The following is a 23,114-nucleotide window of genomic DNA, read 5'->3' as shown; positions in this document are numbered from 1 at the left end:
CGAGCAACGTTCACCTCCCATTCATTCGCCTATAACTTTATTGCTACTTATCACAATGAATTGATCTATATCTTGTTTTTTCCGCCACCAATTGGGCTTTCTTTGGGGGGTACATTTTGCTAAGAGCCACTTTACTGTAAATGCATTTTAACAGGAAGAATAAGAAAAAAACGGGAAAAAATCATTATTTCTCAGTTTTTGGCCATTATAGTTTGAAATTAATATACGCTACCGTAATTAAAACGCATGTATTTTATTTGCCCATATGTCCCGGTTCTTACACCGTTTAAACGATGTCCCTATCACAATTTATGGTGCCGATATTTCATTTAGAAATAAAGGTGCATTTTTTTTCAATTTGCGTCCATCCCTATTTATAAGCTTATAATTTTAAATAATATTATAACATATTCTCTTGACATGCATAATTAACCACTTTACCCCCGCGCGTACGTATTTCTCCGCCCCTTTTTCCATCCTTTAAAAACCAGGGACGGAGAAACACGTACTTTCCGCGTTCCCGACGCTGCCCGCGCTCCCGCTCGTAAACACGCCGCCCGCCGCTAGTAAACACGCCGCCGCCCGCTCGCCCAGAGATCAATGAACGGGAAAATCCATTCCCGTTCGTTGATCTAAGCCCCGCAATGATCAGCTGCTCTCCTATGGGCAGCGCGATCATTGTGAGAAAAAACTCACGTGTCCAGCCTCCTTATTCTTCCTCCAAGCTTCCGGAAGGAAGCTTGGAGGTCGCATTAAAACAAAAAGTTACTGTGGCCATCTTGTGGCCAAATAGTAAACTACACCCTACACATTTTTCACATACAAATAAATGACTTTTACACATAAAATTAACTCATTACCTCCCACACTCCCCATTTTTTTTTTTTTTGTAATTAAAAAAAAATTAAAAAATTTACAATTAAAAAAAATACATAAATAGTTACCTTAGGGACTGAACTTTTTAAATATTTATGTCAAGAGGGTATAACACTGTTACTTTATAAACTATGGGCTTGTAATTAGGGATGGACGCAAAACTGAAAAAAATGCACCTTTATTTCCAAATAAAATATTGGCGCCAAACATTGTGATAGGGACATAATTTAAATGGTTTTATAACCCGGGACAAAAGGGCAAATACGTTTCATGGGTTTTAATTACAGTAGCATGCATTATTTAAAAACTATAATGGCCGAAAACTGAAAAATAATTATTTTTTTCCCCACATTTTTCCTATTTTCCCATTAAAACACATTTAGAAAAAAATAATTCTTGGCATAATGTCCCACCTAAAGAAAGCCTAATTGGTGGCGAAAAAAACAAGATATAGTTCATTTCATTGCGATAAGTAATAATAAAGTTATAGACGAATGAATGGAAGGAGCGCTGAAAGGTGAAAATTGCTCTGGTGCTCAGGGGGTAAAACCCCTCAGTGGTGAAGTGGTTAAAAAGTTCAGACCCTTGGGTAACTATTTATGTTTGTTTTTTTTTTTTTTTATTGTATTTTTTTTTTTTAATAAAAAAAAGTGTATGTGGGTAATTTTTGGTGTGGGAGGGAAACTGCTAATTTTAAATGTAAAATTATATTTTTTTTAATCAAAAATGTATGTGGGTGCAGTTTACTATTTGGCCACAAGATGGCCACAGTGAAAAAAGTCCTGGATGCGAACGATCTCGCATCCAGGAACTAAAATGCTGGGGAAAAGTTTCCTGGGGGCAGAAATACCGCGCTCTCTGGAGAGAAAGCGTCGGTATTTCTGCGGGGAAGTTAGATCGGTGAATGGGAATTATATTCCCATTCACTAATCGGGGGGCTAGTGGCGGGTGCGCGCGTGATCGCGCGCACCACGCAGGTAAAACAGCAGTGCCTATTTAGACGAGGAAACTCGTCCAGATAGGCCGAACTGGTTAAAGGACTTAAATTCCCTGCTTCCATCTTCTGACTCTCAGTGGAACTGTCAAATAGAGATGGCTTGCACCTCCGATTTTCAGTTCGCGAACCTCGAACGCAAACTTCCGCAAAAAGTTTGGTTCGCGCAAACTTTTCGACCCGCAATAGACTTCAATGGGGAGGCGAACTTTGAAAACTAGAAGCATTTATGCTGGCCACAAAAGTGATGGAAAAGATGTTTCAAGGGGTCTAACATCTGAGTTTTTGCATGGGTGAGTGGGATACATGCCAAAAGTCCCGGGGGAAAATCTGGATTTGACGCACAGCAGCGTTTTAAGGGCAGAAATCACATTGCATGCTAAATTGCAGGCCTAAAGTGCTTTAAAACATCTTGCATATTTATACATCAATCAGGGAGTGTAATTAGTGTACTGGTTCACACTGACAGACCAAACTCACTGTGTAACACACCGCAAATAGCTGTTTGTGTAGTGACGGCCGTGCTGGACTGGTGCGCACCATGGCGAGATTGCTCTTCCTCTGTGATATCAGGTAATGTCTGACTGCCTTATCAACGTTTGATGGTTCTTTCTCTACCGTTGTTAAAGCTTACATCTATTTTTTAAAATTATTTTTTCTGCTGGCTGTTCAGTACCTTTAACGAGAATCTGTTATGGAGGGTAAGTCTGCCATTCATTCACCTGTGTGAAACTTTCGATTGTACTTTCTCAGTAACATGGTAACCACAGGTAATGGCCGGGGAATCCGGGTTCGATTCCGGTCCGGAGTGGGAGCCTGAGAGAACAGCTACCACCACACATGCAAGGAAGGACCCATTGTGCTGTATATGTAATGTACCTGCCCTGACCGTGCTTCGCAGACCAGGCATCTGTGGTCAGATGGACCCTTGACCCAACGCTGTGTGCCAGAGATGACACCACTTGCCTTTAACGAGAATCGGTTATGGAGGGCAAGTCTGCCATTTATTCAACTGTGTGACTGATAAACAAGTTCCCATATTACTTTCTCAGTACCATGGTAACCACGGGTAATGGCCGGGGAATCAGGGTTCGATTCCGGTCCGGAGTGGGAGCCTGAGAAACAGCTACCACCACACATCTAAGGAAGGCAGCAGGCACGCTGTGGGCAAAGGAGCAGGAACTGCTACCACCACACATCCAAGGAAGGCAGCAGGCATGGCATGCAAGTCCCGACTCAGGGAGGTAGTGACGAAAAAATAACAATACAGGAGGACTTTCAAGGCCCTGCTCTATATGAGACGAATCAACTTTAAATCCTTTAACGAGAATCTGTTATGGAGGGCAAGTCTGCCATTTATTCAAGTGAAAGGTATGCACTGACTGCCAGGTATAATACAATGTGCAGTCACAGATGCAGTAAAAGGTATGCAGTGATTAGTATAACAAATGTGCAGTTGTCACACACACAGGTACCGTGAACAGGTGCAGTGACTGGTGGTATATAACACTGCGTGCGCTCACGTAGGTAAGTGCACTGAACAGGTAGGTATGCAGTGATTGGTATTACAAATGTGCAGCTGTCACACACACAGGTAGTCACTTAATGTGATGTGCCTGGCAGTGGCACAGTAGGAATTACCAAGGGGCCAAGGTCCAGCAACTGCGACTGACTGACAAGGCTGTATATGCAACATAAGTGTCTGTGGGACACACACACACACACACACACACACACAAAAAAAAAATAGATCACAAGAACAACATTAGCTCTCAAAAGAGCTGTTGAGGAGGAGGAGTGCTATTTAGCAATAAGTATCAGCAAGGAGCAAGCTAACAAGCCTAACACAAGAGCCTAACTAAGCTTTCCCTATGTCAGCAGGTTCTCTCTCTTCTCTAATTACTGCAGCCACACAAGTGAGTGAAAAGGCTGACGCTGCCTGCGTTTTATAAGGGGGGGCTCCAGGAGGGAGTGCAGCCTGATTGGCTACCCTGTGTCTGCTGACTGTGATGTAGAGGGTCAAAGTTGACCCTAATGATGTAGTATAGGGGGCGGGTCGAACTCGCATATAGTTTGCGGTTCATCGCGAACCACCGAAGTTTGCGCGAATAAGTTTGCATGCGAACCATTCGGGCCATCTCTACTGTCAAAATGACCACAATGAATTTGTACTTAAAGAGGAACGGTCACGAAAATCTTCAAATTTAAAACACATACAAATAAGAAGTACATTTCTTCCAGAGTAAAATGAGCCATAAATTACTTTTCTCCCATGTTGCTGTCACTTACCATAGGTAGTAGAAATCTGACATTACCGACAGGTTTTGGGTTAGTCCATCTGTTCATGGGGGATTCTCAGCATGACCTTTATTCTTTATAAAGACATTCCCTGAAAAAGATTTATACCAAGATGCTGGCCAGCCTCCGCGCTCGCTGCACACTTATTTGGCAGTTGGGCGAAGCAACTGCCATTCACAAAGTGCTTTTAAAAATAAAGAAACCCCAGAGAACACCCTATGAGAAGATGGGCTAGTCCAAAATCTGTTGGTAATGTAAGATTTCTACTACTTACTGTGACAACAACATAGAAGAAAAGCAATTTATGGCTCATTTTACTCTGGAAGAAACATACTTTTTATTTGTATGTTTTTACATGTATTTTACATTTTAGGATTTTCGTGACAAAGGTCCTTTAAAGAGAAACTCCTACCAAGAATTTAACTTTATCCCAATAAGTAGCTGATACTCCCTTTTACATGAGAAATCTATTCTTTTTCACAAACCAACCATCAGGGGGCGCTGTATGACTGATATTGTGGTGAAACCCCTCCCACAAGAAGCTCTGAATACCGAGGTACTTCTGGCAGTTTCCTGTCTGTGAACCTTGTTACATTGTGGGAAATAGCCGTTTACAGCTGTTTCCAACTGCCAAAACAGCAAGCAGCAGCTACATCACTTGCCAGCAGTAACAATGTCACCGTGTAATAAATGTCAGAATATAAATCATGGATTTAAAATATTTTACAATGGACAAACACAAACTAAATCATCTATACATAATTATTTTAAAAATGAAGCACTTTTTTTATTACATTATTTTCACTGAAGTTCCTCTTTAGCCACTTCACCACATAACTTTATCATTACTTATCACAATGAAATGAACTATATCTTGTTTTTTCCGCCACCAATTAGGCTTTCTTTAGGTGGGACATTATGCCAAGAATTATTTTATTCTAAATGTGTTTTAATGGGAAAATAGGAAAAATGTGGGAAAAAAATTAAATTTTTTTTTCAGTTTTCGGCCATTATAGTTTTTAAATAATGCATGCTACTGTAATTAAAACCCATGAAATGTATTTGCCCTTTTGTCTCGGTTATAAAACCGTTTAAATTATGTCCCTATCACAATGTTTGGCGCCAATATTTTATTTGGCAATAAAGGTGCATTTTTTTCAGTTTTACAATACAATACAATACAATACAATAACATTTCTATAGCGCTTTTCTCCCATAGGACTCAAAGCGCTTAGACTCTCTCAGATTCAGTAATTAGTAGGATGAAGTATTCACACAACAAAAGTTATATTTCTGCAAATGCCAAACTGAACAGGTGGGTTTTCAGTCTGGATTTAAACACGTCCAGGGATGGAGCTGTCCTGATCTGTTGAGGTAAGGAGTTCCAAAACGTAGGGGCAGCATGACAGAAGGCTCTGGGACCAAAAGTTTCCAAGTGGACTCTGGGTATGACTAGATTATTAGAACCTGTTGATCTGAGAATGCGGGGATTGCTACGCAGCTGCAACATATCTTTCATGTATCCAGGGTCTAAATTATTCAGGGATTTAAATGTCAGTAGGCCGATCTTGAATAGGACCCTCCATTCTATAGGTAGCTAGTGAAGGGAGTGCAGGACTGGCGTTATGTGGCAGTGACGGGGTTGGTTGGTTAGCAGTCTGGCAGCAGTATTCTGTATCAGCTGTAGTCGGTACAAGACCTTTTTTGGAAGGCCAGTGTAGAGAGCATTGCAGTAGTCCAGTCGGGATGTGATGAAGGCGTGGACTAAGGTTGGCAGATCTTCTGGGGGTATGCGGTGCTTGATTTTTGCAATGTTCTTCAGGTGAAAATAGGATGATTTCACCACAGCAGAGATTTGAGTTCTGAACTTTAAATCCCAATCAATTAGAACTCCCAGGCTACGCACATGATCAGAGCTGCGCAGATCCGTGCCTCCTATTCCCAGTGGTGAAGACTGCAAGTTAAGTTGTTTTGTTATCATGCTCTGCCCTCCTACCAGGAGGACTTCAGTTTTGTCTGCATTTAGTTTCAGCCAGTTGTCATTCATCCATTGCTGTAGTTCACGTAAGCAGGCGTTTATAGTTAGAGTTGGGTCTGTCACACCAGGCTTGAAGGAAAGATATAGTTGAGTGTCGTCTGCATAGCAGTGGTATGTCAGGCCATGTTTTTGGATTAGTTTTCCCAGCGGTAACATGTAAATCGTGAAAAGCAGGGGAGAGAGGATTGAGCCCTGGGGCACCCCATACCTAAGTGATACAGGGGTGGACAGGAAGGGCCCCATAGACACTTTTTGGGTTCTGCCACTCAAGAAGGATTGGAACCACTGAAGAACTATGCCATCAATGCCGCAGTATTCCTGTAGCCTGTTTATCAAGATGTCATGGTCAACTGTATCAAAGGCTGCAGAAAGGTCTAGCAGTATGAGGATGGAGCACTCTCCTCTGTCTCTTGCCATGAGCAGGTGGTTGCATATTTGGATGAGGGCCGTTTCAGTGCTGTGGTGTTTCCTGAAGCCAGACTGGAATGGGTCATAACTGTTGTTTTGTAGGATTTTGGCTTCTAGCTGGATGTAAACAGCTTTTTCAATTAGCTTGCCCAGAAAGGGAAGGTTAGAGACAGGTCTGTAGCTGGTCATTGCATCTGGGTCCAGGGAGGGTTTTTTGAGGAGAGGCCTGATGATTGCTTCCTTCAGTAAAGCAGGAAATATCCCTGATTTTAAGGAACAGTTAACAATTTTTAGGAATACCGGTACGAACAGGTCGGGGCAGTTCAACATGAACTGTGTTGGGCCAGGATCTAGGTCACAGGTAGTTAGGCGGACGTGAAGGAGGATGCTTGATGTGACTTCTTCATCAATTTCTTTGAAGTTTGACCAAGGTGTTACATTGTCTCTGCTAATGGTCTTCGGCGCTATATTAGGCTCAGATGCTGTAAGTTGGATGTCGGACCTTATAGTGGAGACTTTGTCTGTGAAGAAATGGGCAAATTGGTCACAGAGGTCCTTTGAAGAATCGATGTTAAGTTTTTGACATGCCGGGTTGCAGAGTTTTTCCACTGTGCGGAACAGTTGGGCTGGTTTGTTAACTGCATTTGCAATCTCTTGTGATAGAAAGGATGATTTTTTTCCCGTGATTACCTTTTGGTAGCTCTTCAAGTGGAGGATTAAGGCATGTTTGTCTTCCGGGGACTGAGATTTGCGCCACAGTCTCTCAAGTTTTCGGCCTTGTCTTTTCAGCTCTTTTATAGCGTTATCAAACCACTGTGCATGATGGTGTGGAGTAAGATATTTGGTGCGCAGAGGAGCAATGGTCTCAAAGGTGGAGGACACACATTTGTTGTATTTAAACACCAGAGTATCAGGGTCCAAGCTGGAGTCAATTCATCAAAGCTAAGGTTATCTCGGATATGTTGAGGTGTTAGCCCTTTTAAGCGGCGATATTTTATTTGATTCTTGACCTGATTCTTGATTCTTTGCGTCCATCCCTAATTACAAGCCCATAGTTTATAAAGTAACAGTGTTGTACCCTCCTGACATAAATATTTAAAACATTCAGTCCCTAAGGTAACTATGTATTTTTTTTAATTGTACATTTTTTAATTTTTTTTTTAATTACAAAAAAAAAAAAAAATGGGGAGTGTGGGAAGTAATTAGTTAATTTTTTGTGTATAAGTAATTCATTTGTATGTGAAAAATGTTTAGGGTGTAGTTTTGCTATTTGGCCACAAGATGGCAACAGTAACTTTTTGTTTAATACGACCTCCAAGTGTCCTTCCGGAGGCTTGGAGGAAGTACAAGGAGGCTGGTAATGTGTTTTTTTTTTTCACAATGATCGCGCTGCTCATCGGAGAGCAGCGGATCATTTCGGGGCTTAGATCAACGAACGGGAATGGATTTTCCAATGTTGTACAAATTAGCTGCGCTCATAAAAGTCCCAACAGAAATTTCTTGTGTGCAGCTAGTATTCAGGTTTTGCTCTCCGCTTCCACTCAGGAATGGTAGCCGTGCCCACTTCGGTAAGAAACCACCACCACACCCCACGCAGTGGCCACTCACCGCTATGTTATGACCCTCAATCAAGTGGGTCTTCAGCGCCTATGGGGTCATCTGGCCGCCCCCTGCCTTTCACCGGAAACCTTCTCCCGAATTCCAAACTGCTGTCTGTTGGTCTTTTAATCACCTCAAAAGAAACATACCAGAGCTCCCATAGCGTAAAATTGTAAAAAACTTTTAATTATATAAAAAAAAATTGCACACTCACAAGCTAGGCTGAGGTTGTTCACATAGAGTTTTTTTGGGCTCCACCCCAAACGTTGGCCGCCGGGTTGGCTTGTTGCGCTATGTTGCCTCCCACCGCTTGCCACGTCCGTCCCCACGCCTGCTAGTTTGTAGGCCGCGTGCGCTTGACCGGTTTCGTCGCTAAATGAGACTCCTCAGAAGCATGCGCGGCCCTATATTAAAAATCTATTTTATACCCAATGCGGAAAATAATCCCTCCTCCCTAACCCGGAAGTGACTTTACCCATTATCCAATGCCTGCGCCGTCCCAGGGCGGAAATGACCTCTCCGTTCCCCCGGCAACCACCAGACACTCTTCAGAGCAGAGTCCACCCCTACCCGACGTCAGAGCGGCCTGCCCGCAGCCATCTCAGCTCCGCCCCCTGAAATCAGCGCGTGTACGGCGCTCGGTTTCCATGGGAACTTAGAGCATCGCGTCCCGAGCAATCCCCGCTTTCTCCTCCTACGTCCATACTAATCACCCCACACCAATTCAGCTCCGCCTCCAGTAACCAATCCGCTCAGCGCATTTGGTTGCCCTAGAAACTGGAGCGAAATTATGCGTGGAACCTTTTGGCAAACAGGAGTTTTTATCATATTTACTATGGGCTATTTGAAGTTAACTCAATTTGCAGAAAACATTGCGCATTTCATAAGCAGCCTCCCCGGATGCCAACCTGGGTGCAGCTCTCACATTACCAACCACTATGTTGTTACTACACATACATATATCATATCTTTACAATGTCATTCTTTTTATCACAGATACCAATTGTTATTCCCTTATCAAAGTGACAACCAGGTCCAAATTTAAACTCGTGAATTAACGAAGCCAACATTGGCTATATATAACATACCCTCTCAGACCCCCCCCACGCTCCCCACGCCCCTCCCTATAACTCTTAAAGTAACACACCCCAATAAACAACCACTACTAAAGTGCCTTAAACCATCTGGACCTACTTGTCTCTTATCTTTAGCCTCAATCATTAGTCAAAAAACACACAAGATCTATGTCTGCATTAAGTCCCCTTGGTTTCAATGTATTCAATAGATATATCCATTTGGTTTCTCTTTGTGATACTTCCTTGACCATATCCCCTCCCCTCCATGGTCTGCTCACCTTCTCCACTCCACAAAATGTAAGCAACGAGGGGTTTCTATTGTGTACCTCTTTGAAGTGGGCTGACAGCGTATGGCTCATCAGTCCCTTCTTTATATTTCTAAGGTGTTCTCCTATCCTTTCTTTCAGGGGTCTAGTAGTCCTTCCTACATATTGCAACCCACAGGGGCACCACGCCACATACACCACGTTTATCATTACAAGTAATAAAGTCCCTAATTTTGATATCTACCATTAGAGTGGTCCCTAATCTGTGTAACCCTCCCAGACCTTGCCTCCCGGCATCCTTTGCAATCCCTGCAGGGGTGGAAGCCCGGGCGTTGCCACCCTTGGAATCTAGAAGATTCCCTCTTTGGTTCCACACAACTGGGGGCCAAAATATTCCTCAGGTTTGGAGCCTTCCTATATATAAATCGGGGCCTAGATGGTAAGATTTTACTTAGTTCTGGATCCGATAACAATAGCTCCCAATGCTTATGTACAATATACTCCACTTCTTTATATTGACTATTGAATTCCGTTATGAATGCATAATTATATAATTGATTATCTCCTTCCCTTTTCCTTTCCCTTTTTAACAATTCCCTTCTATCCATCCTTCCAACCCTCTCAATTTCTTGGTCCAAGAATCCTCCTTCATATCCTTTTTCTATAAACCTCTCCCTAAGTATTCTCGATTGGGTTTCAAAATCCTCCATATTGCTACAGTTTCTTCTCATCCTTGTGAATTGTCCCCTAGGTACATTATTGGTCCACCTGGGATGGTGCCCACTGCCCACTGTGAGTTGCAATATATCCATTTCTATCCGTTAACTTGAAGTGTGTTTTCACCCTTAAAGTTTGTTCCACCACCATCATTTGAAGATCCAAGTAATTTATTTGTTGCTTATCGTGCTCAAATGTTAGCCTAATATTTAGTGAATTTACATTAAGGTGTTCCATAAAACTCCTCAGTTCCCCTTCAGCGACCCCCCACAAAATTATCAAATCATCGATATACCTTTTCCAGGTTATCACCCCTTTAGGTGCTTGTGCCAGTATCCCCTCCTCCCATCTACCCATGTAGAGGTTCGCTAGACTAGGTGCGAATCCCGCCCCATAGCGCATCCTCTATGCTGTCTGTAAAATGTATCCCCGTGCCAAAAATAATTCTTATTCAGTGCAAATTCCAACACCTCCACAAGGAATTCTATCTGTTCAGGAGGTAGTTCTCCTTCTTTCTCCATATAGTATTTGACTGCCTCAATCCCCTTATCCTGAGGAATGCTAGTATAAAGAGACGCTACGTCTGCTGTTACTAGCCATGTACCCTCATTAATTTTCATTCCTTCCATCTATTGAATTGCATGTTTTGTGTCCTTTATGACACAAGGAAACTTTTGGACCAAGGGCTGCAAGAATTGGTCAAGGTATTGCCCCAATCGATGGGTTACTGACCCTATCCCACTCAATATTGGTCTTCCCGGAGGATTGGTTGCATTCTTATGTACTTTAGGGACCTGGTAGATGACCGGGATTTTTGGGGCATTAGGGATCAAGAATCTAAACTCCGCATCTGTTAGGCATCCCATCTCCACTCCTCTTTTCAAGAGCTCTCTTAGTTGTCTCAAATAGTCCTGTGTGGGATCTCTCCTCAACTGCTCGTAGGTGTCTCGATCCTGGACTAATCTATCTAATTCCTTCCTATATTGCTCTTTGTTTAGAACCACCACTCCCCCCCCCTTTGTCTGCCGGCCTAATCACCAGACCTTTAGTTTCCAGCAAATTTCTGGCCACCTGTTTAACCCCAGGGTATTTTTTCTCTATGAGGTCCCTAATCTCATTACTTACCATTTTCTTAAATGCTCCGATCACCTAAAAACCCGTCTCCTGCGGATTGAATGTGGAATTGTTTTTGAGATTGGTATGTCTATACCTATTAGCTGTATTCTGAGTGGGTATACTATTAGCTCTTGTGGTGGGCCCCTTCCTCTTCAGAAAATATTTTTTAAGGTTAAGTTTTCTGGTGAATTTTTCTAGATCAATAAATGTAGCAAATTTGTTAATCCCCTTTTTTGGGGCGAACTTCAACCCTTGGTCCAATGTTACCAATTCTCTATTACTTAGGTGTACACCACTGAGATTAAATATTCCTTTTCCTTCTACTTTCTCCTTATTTTTTTGACACTCCCTTCTTCCTCCCCTTGTCCCCCTTCTGCTCCTCTTTTTCCGGGGAGGTAATTGCCATCCTCTTCCCAATCTGTTTGTTGGTACTTCCTCTTCTCCCCCAAAAAAGGCTCATAATGGCTTTCCTGGTTTAAAGGGTCATACCGATTACTTAAAGGTATATTGTACGTGGATCCTTGGTTCCCATTTGGATATTGATTGGGTACATTTGGATATTGATTTGGTACAGAATATGGTCTATTTGGTCCTCCCATGGGTCTTCCCCCCCGACCCCTACCATAAGCTCCTCCATGTGGTCTTCTGTTGGGACTTTTATGAACGCAGCTAATTTGTACAACATTGGACTTTTAGGAATTATATAGCAGCGCACCACCGAGTGTTTTACCACCCTGTAAATTTATAGCAGCGCAGTGTTTTGAGATGTTATACTTGTATTATTGTGAATGGATTTTCCAGTTCATTGATCTCCGGGCGAGCGGGCGGCGGCGTTTTTACGAGCGGGAGCGCTGGCAGCGGCGGGAGCGTGGAAAGTACGGATTTCTCCGCCCCTGGGGGTTAAAGGATGGAAAAAGGGACGGAGAAATTCGTACGGGCGGGGGTAAAGTGGTTAAAGGAATGTTGGATGTTGGATTATTGTGGCTCTGTACAATTAACAATTAAAGCTCACACATCATTGCATTCCAGCGGATCTGGAGGTGTGGCTGCCTTACAGGGACAACAACGGATAATTTGGATATTCAGCAGTGATGCATCGTGGGAGACAGCATATGCTTACTCCAACCTGAATTCTCGCAAGTACCTTCTGTTTTAAGAAGGCAAACTTTTGTACACAAGAAAATCCCGCTGCACCAATGAGTAAGGTGAAAAAATAGAAAATTCTTTATTCCAAATCCAGCATCTCAGAATACAGGTAAAAAGCTCACGCGTATCGGAGCAAGAACGGCTCCTTAATCATAGCTATGGTGCAGCGGGATTTTCTTGTGTACAATTTGATGCTGGTCTGGACTCCCTGTTCCCATTGCTGGGTGAGTGTATGTGTAGCAGCCCTTTTTCTACATTATTTTCCCAAGGCAAACTTTTGTTTTGCTTACATTTTAGTAAGAGGGCTTTTTGGTCCTTTGTAGCCCCCTACACTCTCCAATGAGTTCTGGTTCACCATGAGCTTGCTGGGTAGTCTAGGTCTGGGTAGTTGCCTTCAGCCCATTTCTGACATGTAATTTTAATTGCATGTTCTTTAATAAAGAGCTACTTTTCGCTTAAGCAGTGCTGCTGATACATGCTTTTTATTGCTGGTTAGTCTCTGACTCCAACAATCAGTAATCACTTGTTATAGGGAATATTCCACCTTTGCTGAGAAAAACTCAAAAATGTTCAGATTGCCTCTTCATATTGCAAGGATTAATGGCAAGCATACTTCTGCAATAGGTGCAAACAGGAGGGCGGTGACTGCTGGTGGTGGTGGCTAAAGGACACTTGCAATTGAGAGACTCAAGGAAAAGACTTAACAGCTTCATCGTTCCATTCTAGTAAGCAGTCTTCCAGTGAAGTGACGGTCAGAGCTCTGCCACCATAAGTGCTGACCGGGTCCAAAGGTGGCCGATTTGGAATCAACAGATGCTAAGAATGCCAGTACAACAATACAAGGAAATGTGATCATCATGCCACTCAGGGTCACCATAATGCTGTATGCCTGGCTAAGTCTGTCGGTGTTTCTTGCCTGCAGAATAGTACTCAATTTCTAGTGCTGCCATAATTTTCACAGCTGATTTCTGAAAACTGCAGGTCTCTGTTCTTCCTTCATGGAATGGAATCGATAGGCCACCACTAGGAACAGCGTAAGCCAACATCCTTCTGAATCTGATTGACCAATGACTGGACAATTTTACCACAGCCATGTGGTATGAGAGCTTACCTACATGATCTGTTGATAGTATTCAAAATCTGCTGGCCCTCATATTATATTAAAGTGGTAAAATCATTCAATATCAAAATTGGATGAGTGTACGAACCCTTAGTAGTTCAAATATAGTATAAAATTATTAGCAGTGTCCGAAGCTGGTGACCCCAATATCTTAATACTCTTATAGGTTTTCCTAATGGAGATTTTGTCAAATGCTGGATAAACCTGAGCTCACTGACCAGTTGTAGCATCAAAAGGGGTTTCTAACATTATCTACAAACTTGCTGTCACTGGCTAGTGGTGCTGGAGCCTTTCTATAGTTCTAGAGAAAACTTGAGATTAATGTCCAGCTATTGTGCTGGAGCCTTTCCAACATTATGAAAAAATCCAAGCTTTCCAATCAGGTGCACTTGACAAAGGTCTTTGTGACCGAAACACTGTGCTTCATACACTGATGAGATGAATTAACCTCCTTGGCGGTATGGACGAGCTCAGCTCGCCCATGACCGCCGGAGGGCGCCGCTCAGGCCCCGCTGGGCCGATTTTCATAATTTTTTTTTTTAAAACACTCAGTAAGCACTTTTCTTGCTGCGTATTACGGACGATTTCCGCCGCTCGCTGCGATGCGCCGCTACCCGCCACGTAACATGCCCATCCCCCCCCCCTGAGACCCCTGTGAAGCCTGGCCAATCAGTGCCACGCAGCGCTGAGGGGTGGATCAAAACTCCATCTGATGTCACGATGCCGATGACGTCATCGCGATCGTCATCATGGCGACGGGGGAAGCCTGAAGAAAATCCCGTTCAGAACGGGATTTCCGTACGAGGGTACGCGCCAGTGGCGATCGCAAGGTACGGGTGGACGTCGCAGGGAGGGGGGCATCATGTAGCTAGTGCTAGGCTAGCTACATGATTTAAAAATTAAATAAATAAATAAAAAACTGCTGCGCCGCCTCCCTGGCGTATGTAATAGAACGCCAGGGTGGTTAAAGCAGACTTGCTTCAAATGCAGGAGTTGTCCTTGGTCTTTTGTGCTTCATGTTGGACCCATTAAGAATCTGGGCTGATCTAGTTCGACTCTCTGGGACATGAATGAGAAAAATTGATTGGCCGAGTGAATGTTTGGTGAGTTTGCAGACACAATTCCATTAATAGTCATGGAAACCACAAACATCAAAAATGTTTTCATTTGCTTCGATTACCAACTTTATGTTAATTTCCTGGTGCCACCTCCCTCATGAGCAATATCCAGCTGAATAAAACAATTTATTCCTAACTTCTTGTAAATATATTTAAACAATAACTCTAATAACATGCTGTTGAAAACGCACATAAAAGTTTCATAGGACCACTGTGGGTCAGATTGTTTTTGTTAAGCCATAAACCATGCCAATTGAAATTCCTTGGATATTTCTAACAATCATGCTGATTCAGACATTAGAACTTGTTTAAATATTTGCAGAATATTTTTTTTTAAGAATAACCATCAGCTTCTTGGTAACTAAATGAATATCCCTAAAATTGGCCCTAGACAACAATGGACACATGATTATGGTGCAGATTAGATTGCGATCTCCTCTGATGGACAGTTCGTGACAAGACTATATATACTCTGTAAAGCATTGTAGAAGATGGCGCAAGAAAAATACTAAAACAATAATAATTGTTCAGATATATGATAATTTATATGCCCTTATACAGCTTATCTGCTGATCATTTGACAATGTTGTCTGTTAAAGAGGAACTCCAGTGAAAATAATGTAATAAAAAAGTGCTTCATTTTTACAATAATTATGTATAAATGATTTAGTCAGTGTTTGTCCATTGTAAAATATTTTAAATCCCTGATTTATAGTCTGACATTTATTACATGGTGACATTGTTACTGCTGGCAAGTGATGTAGCTGCTGCTTGCTGTTTTGGCAGTTGGAAACTGCTGTAGACAGCCATTTCCCACAATGTAACAGGGTTCACAGACAGGAAACTGCCAGAAGTACCTCGGTACTCAGAGCTTCTTGTGGGAGGGGTTTCACCCCAATATCAGTCATACAGCGCCCCCTGATGGTCTGTTTGTGAAAAGGAATAGATTTCTCATGTAAAAGGGGGTATCAGCTACTTATTGGGATAAAGTTCAATTCTTGGTCGGAGTTTCTCTTTAACTAGGAAGTGTTAAATAAAGTCAGAGGGTGGAGAAAAAAAAGAAGAGAGAACAGTGTGTGTGTTCCTGAGAGAAATTAAAGCATCGTAATTCACAAGATAAGAAAGCAGCATCAGGCCACCTGTGAGGAAACGCGGAAGAGCCGCCGTCTCTCACAATGAGGCAGCTGTTTCCGCGTTCAGCAGCGCGTCACAACGCGGAAAAACCGCCGCATGCCGCTTAGGCAGAGCGGCGGAATCCGCATTGGTAACGGCGGAATCCGCATCAGAGGCGGCCCCCGCACTAGATACATTGCATGACAGTACTGGTGTGGCTGGGACTGATAGTCCACCAAGATTCAGACTTACACGCGCGCGAGCACAGAGGCAGAGTTTAAATAGCAGTTAGAAGGGTGTCGGCTGACCAGCTGGGTCAGCTGACAAATTCCACTGCTCTCATTGGACCAGCAATTAGGGAGGTCCTGGAAAGGTCCTAGAGTATATATACTGCTGGTTGTTCACTTGCTCTTTGTCTGGCGTGCGATCACATATGTGGGAGCACCCAGATCCGTAGTCAGATCCGCAAGTGTGCCGGGACCAGCTGGAGCTGTAATCCTACACTTAGCTAGATTCTGTTGATAGCTAAAGTACTAGTTTGATTGTATTTATTTGTTATGACTTTTGCCTGCCTTGACTACCCTTTTGAACTCTGATCTTGTACCTCGATATTTCTAATACTCTGTTGCCGAACCCCGGCTCGTTCCTTGACTCTGCTTCTGCCTCCTGATTTTGTACCCCGATATTTCTGATACCCCGTTGCTGAACCCTGCCTGTACTTTGACTCCGCCTTTGCCTCCTGATCTTGTACTTTATCTGTCCGTGTGTGTACGACCTGGTTTGTCCGACCTCGAGAACCGACCTTACTGTTAGAGGCGGTTCCTCGTTCTGTTAAGTGACCCTTCCGCCAGAGGGTTCACTTTCAGTATATCCTTCCCGCTGGCAGCCTGACTCCTCCCGCCTTGGAGAGCTCAGGTTTGCGGAAGGAATCTGTACAGTACGCCTTACTGTACTGAGGCCCTGTCCTCTAAGTGTTACTGTTACACCAAAACACTACACTCTACTCAGGTGAACAGAGGTTAGCTAGTATATCGGATTATCAGTGATACTGCAGATCACGTATAATCTGGTATACATCTGTATTCCCAGTGGTTCTGCAGATCACTGGTAATCAGATCCTCTCTGTGCTTCACCGATCGTTACAGAACGCCAGACCAAAAAACAGATGGAATAACGCGCTGATCCTCTGACTGTGCTTGCCACTTCGGTGGACAGTATCCATCAAGCACTGGGCCAGCACAAAGCCTTAATCGATGCCCTATCAGGCTCAGTGCGAACCCTCCAGACGTCAGTTGATTCAGTGCGATCCCCTCCTAGTGACGACATTCGCATGCCTGTACCTGATAAATTTTCCGGCCACAAATCTGACTTTCGGAATTTCAGGAGTAGAGTGTTATCGTATTTCGAATTGAGACCCCGATCCTCGGGGACTGAGACCCAACGGGTCACCTTTATTAAAACTTTGCTGGCTGGTGACTCCCAGTCATGGGCGTACAGCCTGCCTTCTACCAATATTGCCCTGACCTCGGTGGAGGAATTCTTTAAGGCCATGGCCATAATTTATGATGACCCTGACCTTGCCGCGTCCTCTGAGCGGAAGCTCAAACTTTTGCGGCAAGGCAGAGGCTCGGTCGAGAATTATGCGGCAGAGTTCCGTAGGTGGTCAGTCACCGCTAGATTCGATAACTTTGCTCTGATAGATTACTTCCTGTCTGGGTTGTCGGAGGAAGTCTCTGATCTAATGTTAACTGTACCCGAGCCCAAGACAGTCGATGAGGCCATATCATCGGCCATTCGAGTTGATCGTAGGTTACGCCATCAGAAGCAGGTTAGGGGTAGTCACCGCGTCAGGGTGACATCTTACGCGGCACCATCCGCTACACCCCTAGTAACACCTTCTCCGCCTGTCTCACCCTCTCCGGCCTTGCCTCCGCCCGAACCAATGCAGATTGGTCGTTCGAAGTTGACCCAGGTGGAGCGACGGCGGAGAATGACGGAACAGCTGTGCCTGTATTGTGCAGCAGCAGGGCATAGGGTGCGAAACTGCCCTAACAAGTCGGGAAACGAGTTTGCCTAGGAATAGTGGGGGGTGACACCCTAGGCACACAATTTTCACCCCTTAAAGAGAAAAAATTGCTTCTCCCCTGTACTATCACATGGGAGAATAAGTCCGTAGCCACTGAAGCGTTTGTTGATTCTGGCTCAGCGGCTAATTTTATGGATCTTGAATTTGCTCAGGAGTTGGGTATTCCCCTCACTCCAGTGAGTCCCCCCATTCAGGTCACGGCAGTAGACGATTCCCCTCTGCAACGGGATCGCCCACTGTCACAGACCCCGGAGGTGAAGGTCGCCATAGGGGTACTGCATGGGGAACAGTTACGATTTTTTGTGTTACGCATGTCTACCTCCACTATTATCTTAGGCATGCCGTGGCTGCAAATCCATTCTCCGCACATAGACTGGGCTACGGGTCAGGTAACCAGATGGTCCGATCATTGTCACCAACGGTGTTTAGGGAAGGTGACATTGGGTCGGACCAAGATTCTTGTGGAGGGGGTTCCCGAAGAGTATGCAGAGTTCTCTGATGTATTTTGTCCTAAGTCTGCTGATCAGTTACCCCCTCATCGCCCGTTCGATTGCCCCATTGATCTCCGTGCTGGTTGTATGCCTCCTAGGGGTCACCTGTATAACTTGTCCGGTCCAGAGAAGATGGCTATGCAGGAATACATTCGTGATAACTTAGCCAAGGGGTTCATCCGGCCCTCCCGGTCGCCTGCTGGGGCCGGTTTCTTTTTCGTTAAAAAGAAAGACGGGGGTCTCCGACCTTGTATTGATTATCGGGGCCTCAATAAGATCACGATAAAAAAATCGCTATCCGTTACCCTTGATAGACGATTTATTTACGCAAGTCACAGCCGCAAAGATCTTCTCTAAATTGGATCTGAGGGGGGCATACAATCTAATCCGCATCAGAGAGGGTGATGAGTGGAAGACGGCCTTCAACACACCCGACGGGCATTACGAGTACCTAGTGATGCCCTTCGGGTTGTGCAATGCGCCAGCCGTCTTCCAAGAATTAATCAATGAGGTATTCCGGGAGGTTTTGGGTAGATTCGTGTTGGTATACCTCGATGACATACTAATTTATTCCAATAACCTCTCCGAACACAGGGTTCACGTAAAATTTGTCCTAAACAAATTAAGACAGAATAGGCTCTACGCGAAGGTGGAAAAGTGTATATTTGAAGTGACCACGGTCACGTTTCTGGGATATGTAATTTCCACCTCGGGCCTCTCAATGGTTCCTGCCAAGGTCACAGCCGTGTTGGAGTGGCCACAGCCAGTGGGGTTGAAGGCCCTGCAGAGATTTTTGGGGTTCGCGAACTATTACAGGAGGTTCATTAAGGGATACTCCACTTTAGTTGCCCCCCTTACCAGTCTCACGAAAAAAGGGGCGGATACCAACCACTGGTCTCCTGAAGCCGTGGCGGCATTTGCTTTATTGAAAAAATTATTTTGCTCAGCACCAATTTTGAGGCATGTTGACACGTCCTTTCCCTTCATTGTGGAGGTTGATGCCTCAGAAGTTGGGGTGGGGGCGGTGCTGTCGCAACGGTCTGGGTTGCAGGGCAGATTACACCCATGTGCTTATTTTTCCCGCAGGTTTTCACCTGCAGAAAAAAATTATGATATAGGCAACCGGGAACTTCTGGCTATAAAGATGGTATTTGAGGAGTGGCGCCACTGGTTAGAGGGGGCAGAACACACGATCACAGTTTACACCGACCATAAGAACTTGGAATACATCGAGGGGGCGAAGAGATTGAGTCCCCGTCAGGCCCGATGGTCTTTGTTTTTTACAAGGTTTAGGTTTATAATCACGTACACCCCAGGCAGCAAAAACGTCAAGGCAGATGCCCTCTCCAGGTGTTTTGAACCAGAAACGGCACAGCCACCCGCTCCTGAGTCTATCATCCCGCGGGAACTAGTGTTAGCCGCAACAGAGACTTGGGAAGATTGGACGGAGGTTTTGGGTCCATTTCAGCAGGACGTTCCTGAGGGAAAACCCGAAGGGGTTATGTTTATCCCTTTGCCCTTTCGTTTACAAATCCTGCACCTCTTTCACGCCCATAAGAATGCTGGTCATCCTGGAGCTGCTAGAACGCAGGATCTGATTGCCAGGTGTGCTTGGTGGCCTTCTTTGGCAACAGATTGCAAAGAGTATGTCAGGGAGTGTGCGGTCTGTGCCAAGAGTAAACCCTCCCGGCTGGCATCTGTAGGTAAGCTGCAGCCTTTGCCCACCCCGAGTGAGCCATGGACCCACTTGTCCATGGATTTTGTGGGAGAATTGCCCAGGTCTGAAGGAATGTCGGTCATTTGGGTGGTAGTCGACCGTTTTAGCAAGATGGCCCATTTTGTGCCCCTGAAAGGACTCCCCTCGGCTCAGGAACTGGCCGAGTTGTTCATCATTCACGTCTTCCGGCTGCATGGCATTCCGGAAGACATTGTGTCGGATAGGGGAGTCCAATTTGTCTCTGGTTTCTGGAGGGCATTTTGCCGCCAAATGGGCATGAAGTTGTCTTTTTCGTCAGGCTACCACCCACAGACTAATGGGCAGACGGAACGTATCAACCAGTCTTTGGAACAATTCCTAAGATGTTACGTTGCGGAAGCACAGACTGACTGGGTAAAATTTTTGCCCTTCGCGGAATTTGCACAAAATAATTTGAAGAATTCCTCATCTGGGTTCTCTCCATTCCAGATTGTGACAGGGAGATCACCCAAATTTTCCCCTTTTCCAGTCGTGTCATCCCCATTTCCAGCACTGGAGGATTGGCAGAGATCACTTAGGGACAATTGGGGAATTGTTAAGGGGAATTTGCAGAAGGCGTTTCAGAGTCAGAAGGGTCAAGCAGACAAAAGACGATCCGTGGAATGGAAGTTTCAGCCAGGGGAGTTAGTCTGGGTGTCCACACGTCACTTGACCCTGAAGCAGCCTTCTACCAAACTGGGTCCCAGGTTTGTGGGTCCATTCCCAGTGACTAAAAGAATCAATAACGTGACTTACGCCATTGATCTTCCTGCCAGCATGCGGGGCGTAAGGTCGTTTCATGTGTCCCTACTCAAACCTGCGGTCCAGGTGGGTTCCGCTCCTACTCCCCCTGTGTTGGTAGATGACCAACCTGAATATGAGGTGGAAAAGATTTTAGATTCACGTGTTGTGCAAAACTCAGTACAATATCTCGTACACTGGAAAGGGTACGGCATTGAGGAGAGGCAATGGGTACCGGGGACGCGCATGCATGCAGACGAATTAAGGAGAGAATTTCATGCCTCACATCCAGAGAAACCTGGTGGGAGTTGTCCGGAGTCCACTCCTCGGGGGGGGTTACTGTGAGGAAACGCAGAAGAGCCGCCGTCTCTCACAATGAGGCGGCTGTTTCCGCGTTCAGCAGCGCGTCACAACGCGGAAAAACCGCCGCATGCCGCTTAGGCAGAGCGGCGGAATCCGCATTGGTAATGGCGGAATCCGCATCAGAGGCGGCCCCCGCACTAGATACATTGCATGACAGTACTGGTGTGGCTGGGACTGATAGTCCACCAAGATTCAGACTTGCACGCGCGCGAGCACAGAGGCAGAGTTTAAATAGCAGTTAGAAGGGTGTCGGCTGACCAGCTGGGTCAGCTGACAAATTCCACTGCTCTCATTGGACCAGCAATTAGGGAGGTCCTGGAAAGGTCCTAGAGTATATATACTGCTGGTTGTTCACTTGCTCTTTGTCTGGCGTGCGATCACATATGTGGGAGCACCCAGATCCGTAGTCAGATCCGCAAGTGTGCCGGGACCAGCTGGAGCTGTAATCCTACACTTAGCTAGATTCTGTTGATAGCTAAAGTACTAGTTTGATTGTGATTATCTGTTATGACTTTTGCCTGCCTTGACTACCCTTTTGAACTCTGATCTTGTACCTCGATATTTCTAATACTCTGTTGCCGAACCCCGGCTCGTTCCTTGACTCTGCTTCTGCCTCCTGATTTTGTACCCCGATATTTCTGATACCCCGTTGCTGAACCCTGCCTGTACTTTGACTCCGCCTTTGCCTCCTGATCTTGTACTTTATCTGTCCGTGTGTGTACGACCTGGTTTGTCCGACCTCGAGAACCGACCTTACTGTTAGAGGCGGTTCCTCGTTCTGTTAAGTGACCCTTCCGCCAGAGGGTTACTTTCAGTATATCCTTCCCGCTGGCAGCCTGACTCCTCCCGCCTTGGAGAGCTCAGGTTTGCGGAAGGAATCTGTACAGTACGCCTTACTGTACTGAGGCCCTGTCCTCTAAGTGTTACTGTTACACCAAAACACTACACTCTACTCAGGTGAACAGAGGTTAGCTAGTATATCGGATTATCAGTGATACTGCAGATCACGTATAATCTGGTATACATCTGTATTCCCAGTGGTTCTGCAGATCACTGGTAATCAGATCCTCTCTGTGCTTCACCGATCGTTACACCACCTATCCCATTTCTTAAATCAAAATGGCAACAGGTTATGAGCCTGAAGAGAGGGAACAAACCGATGGGACAGGCTGCTTTTCGACTGAAATGAAAAGAATTATGAGCAGTGTGAGAAAAAACTCCTTGGCTATCTGCGCTTGATGAATCTTATATAGACCATCCTACATAAACCTAAAACACAGACACAGTTAAATACAGAAATAAGAAGCAGGGGCCTAACTAGAGGGGGGCCCAGAGCTACTTACTTTCCCTTCCTCGGATACAGGGAACTATACTTCAGATCAGGTGTTTTTGTGGCTACACTTGTTATGGGTGTGACGATCATGATGTCCACACTTGTTTTATGACGCTTGTGATATGGATCCCAAGGCCCTGAAGGGCACCACGGGGAGGCAAAAGAAGGGTGTGAACACTGTGGGACCCCATGAATTGTAGTTATGCCACTGCTTGGTTTATTCATCCAGCGAGCCTTCGGACATTGCTGTTTGGAATGTACTGGATTTGAACCTTGGCCTCTGGCATCAAAGGTGTTGCCCTTAACCAGTTCAAGATTCCATATTCCTCTCCATTCAAGTTTCCTTTAATTCTGTGAGAAGTGGAAACAAATGCGAGGAATCACGTCAGAAGAAACGGAGAAGGGTTTAAAAACAAAACAACGACCGTAGCTGGCTCCGCTGGCAGAGACGGCACGCACCAATGGCCCAGTCAGTAGCAT

The sequence above is a fragment of the Hyperolius riggenbachi genome, chromosome 10 (assembly GCF_040937935.1).
Source record: "Hyperolius riggenbachi isolate aHypRig1 chromosome 10, aHypRig1.pri, whole genome shotgun sequence".
NCBI classification, from domain to species: domain Eukaryota; kingdom Metazoa; phylum Chordata; class Amphibia; order Anura; family Hyperoliidae; genus Hyperolius; species Hyperolius riggenbachi.
Note: the sequence above shows the minus strand (reverse complement) of the source record.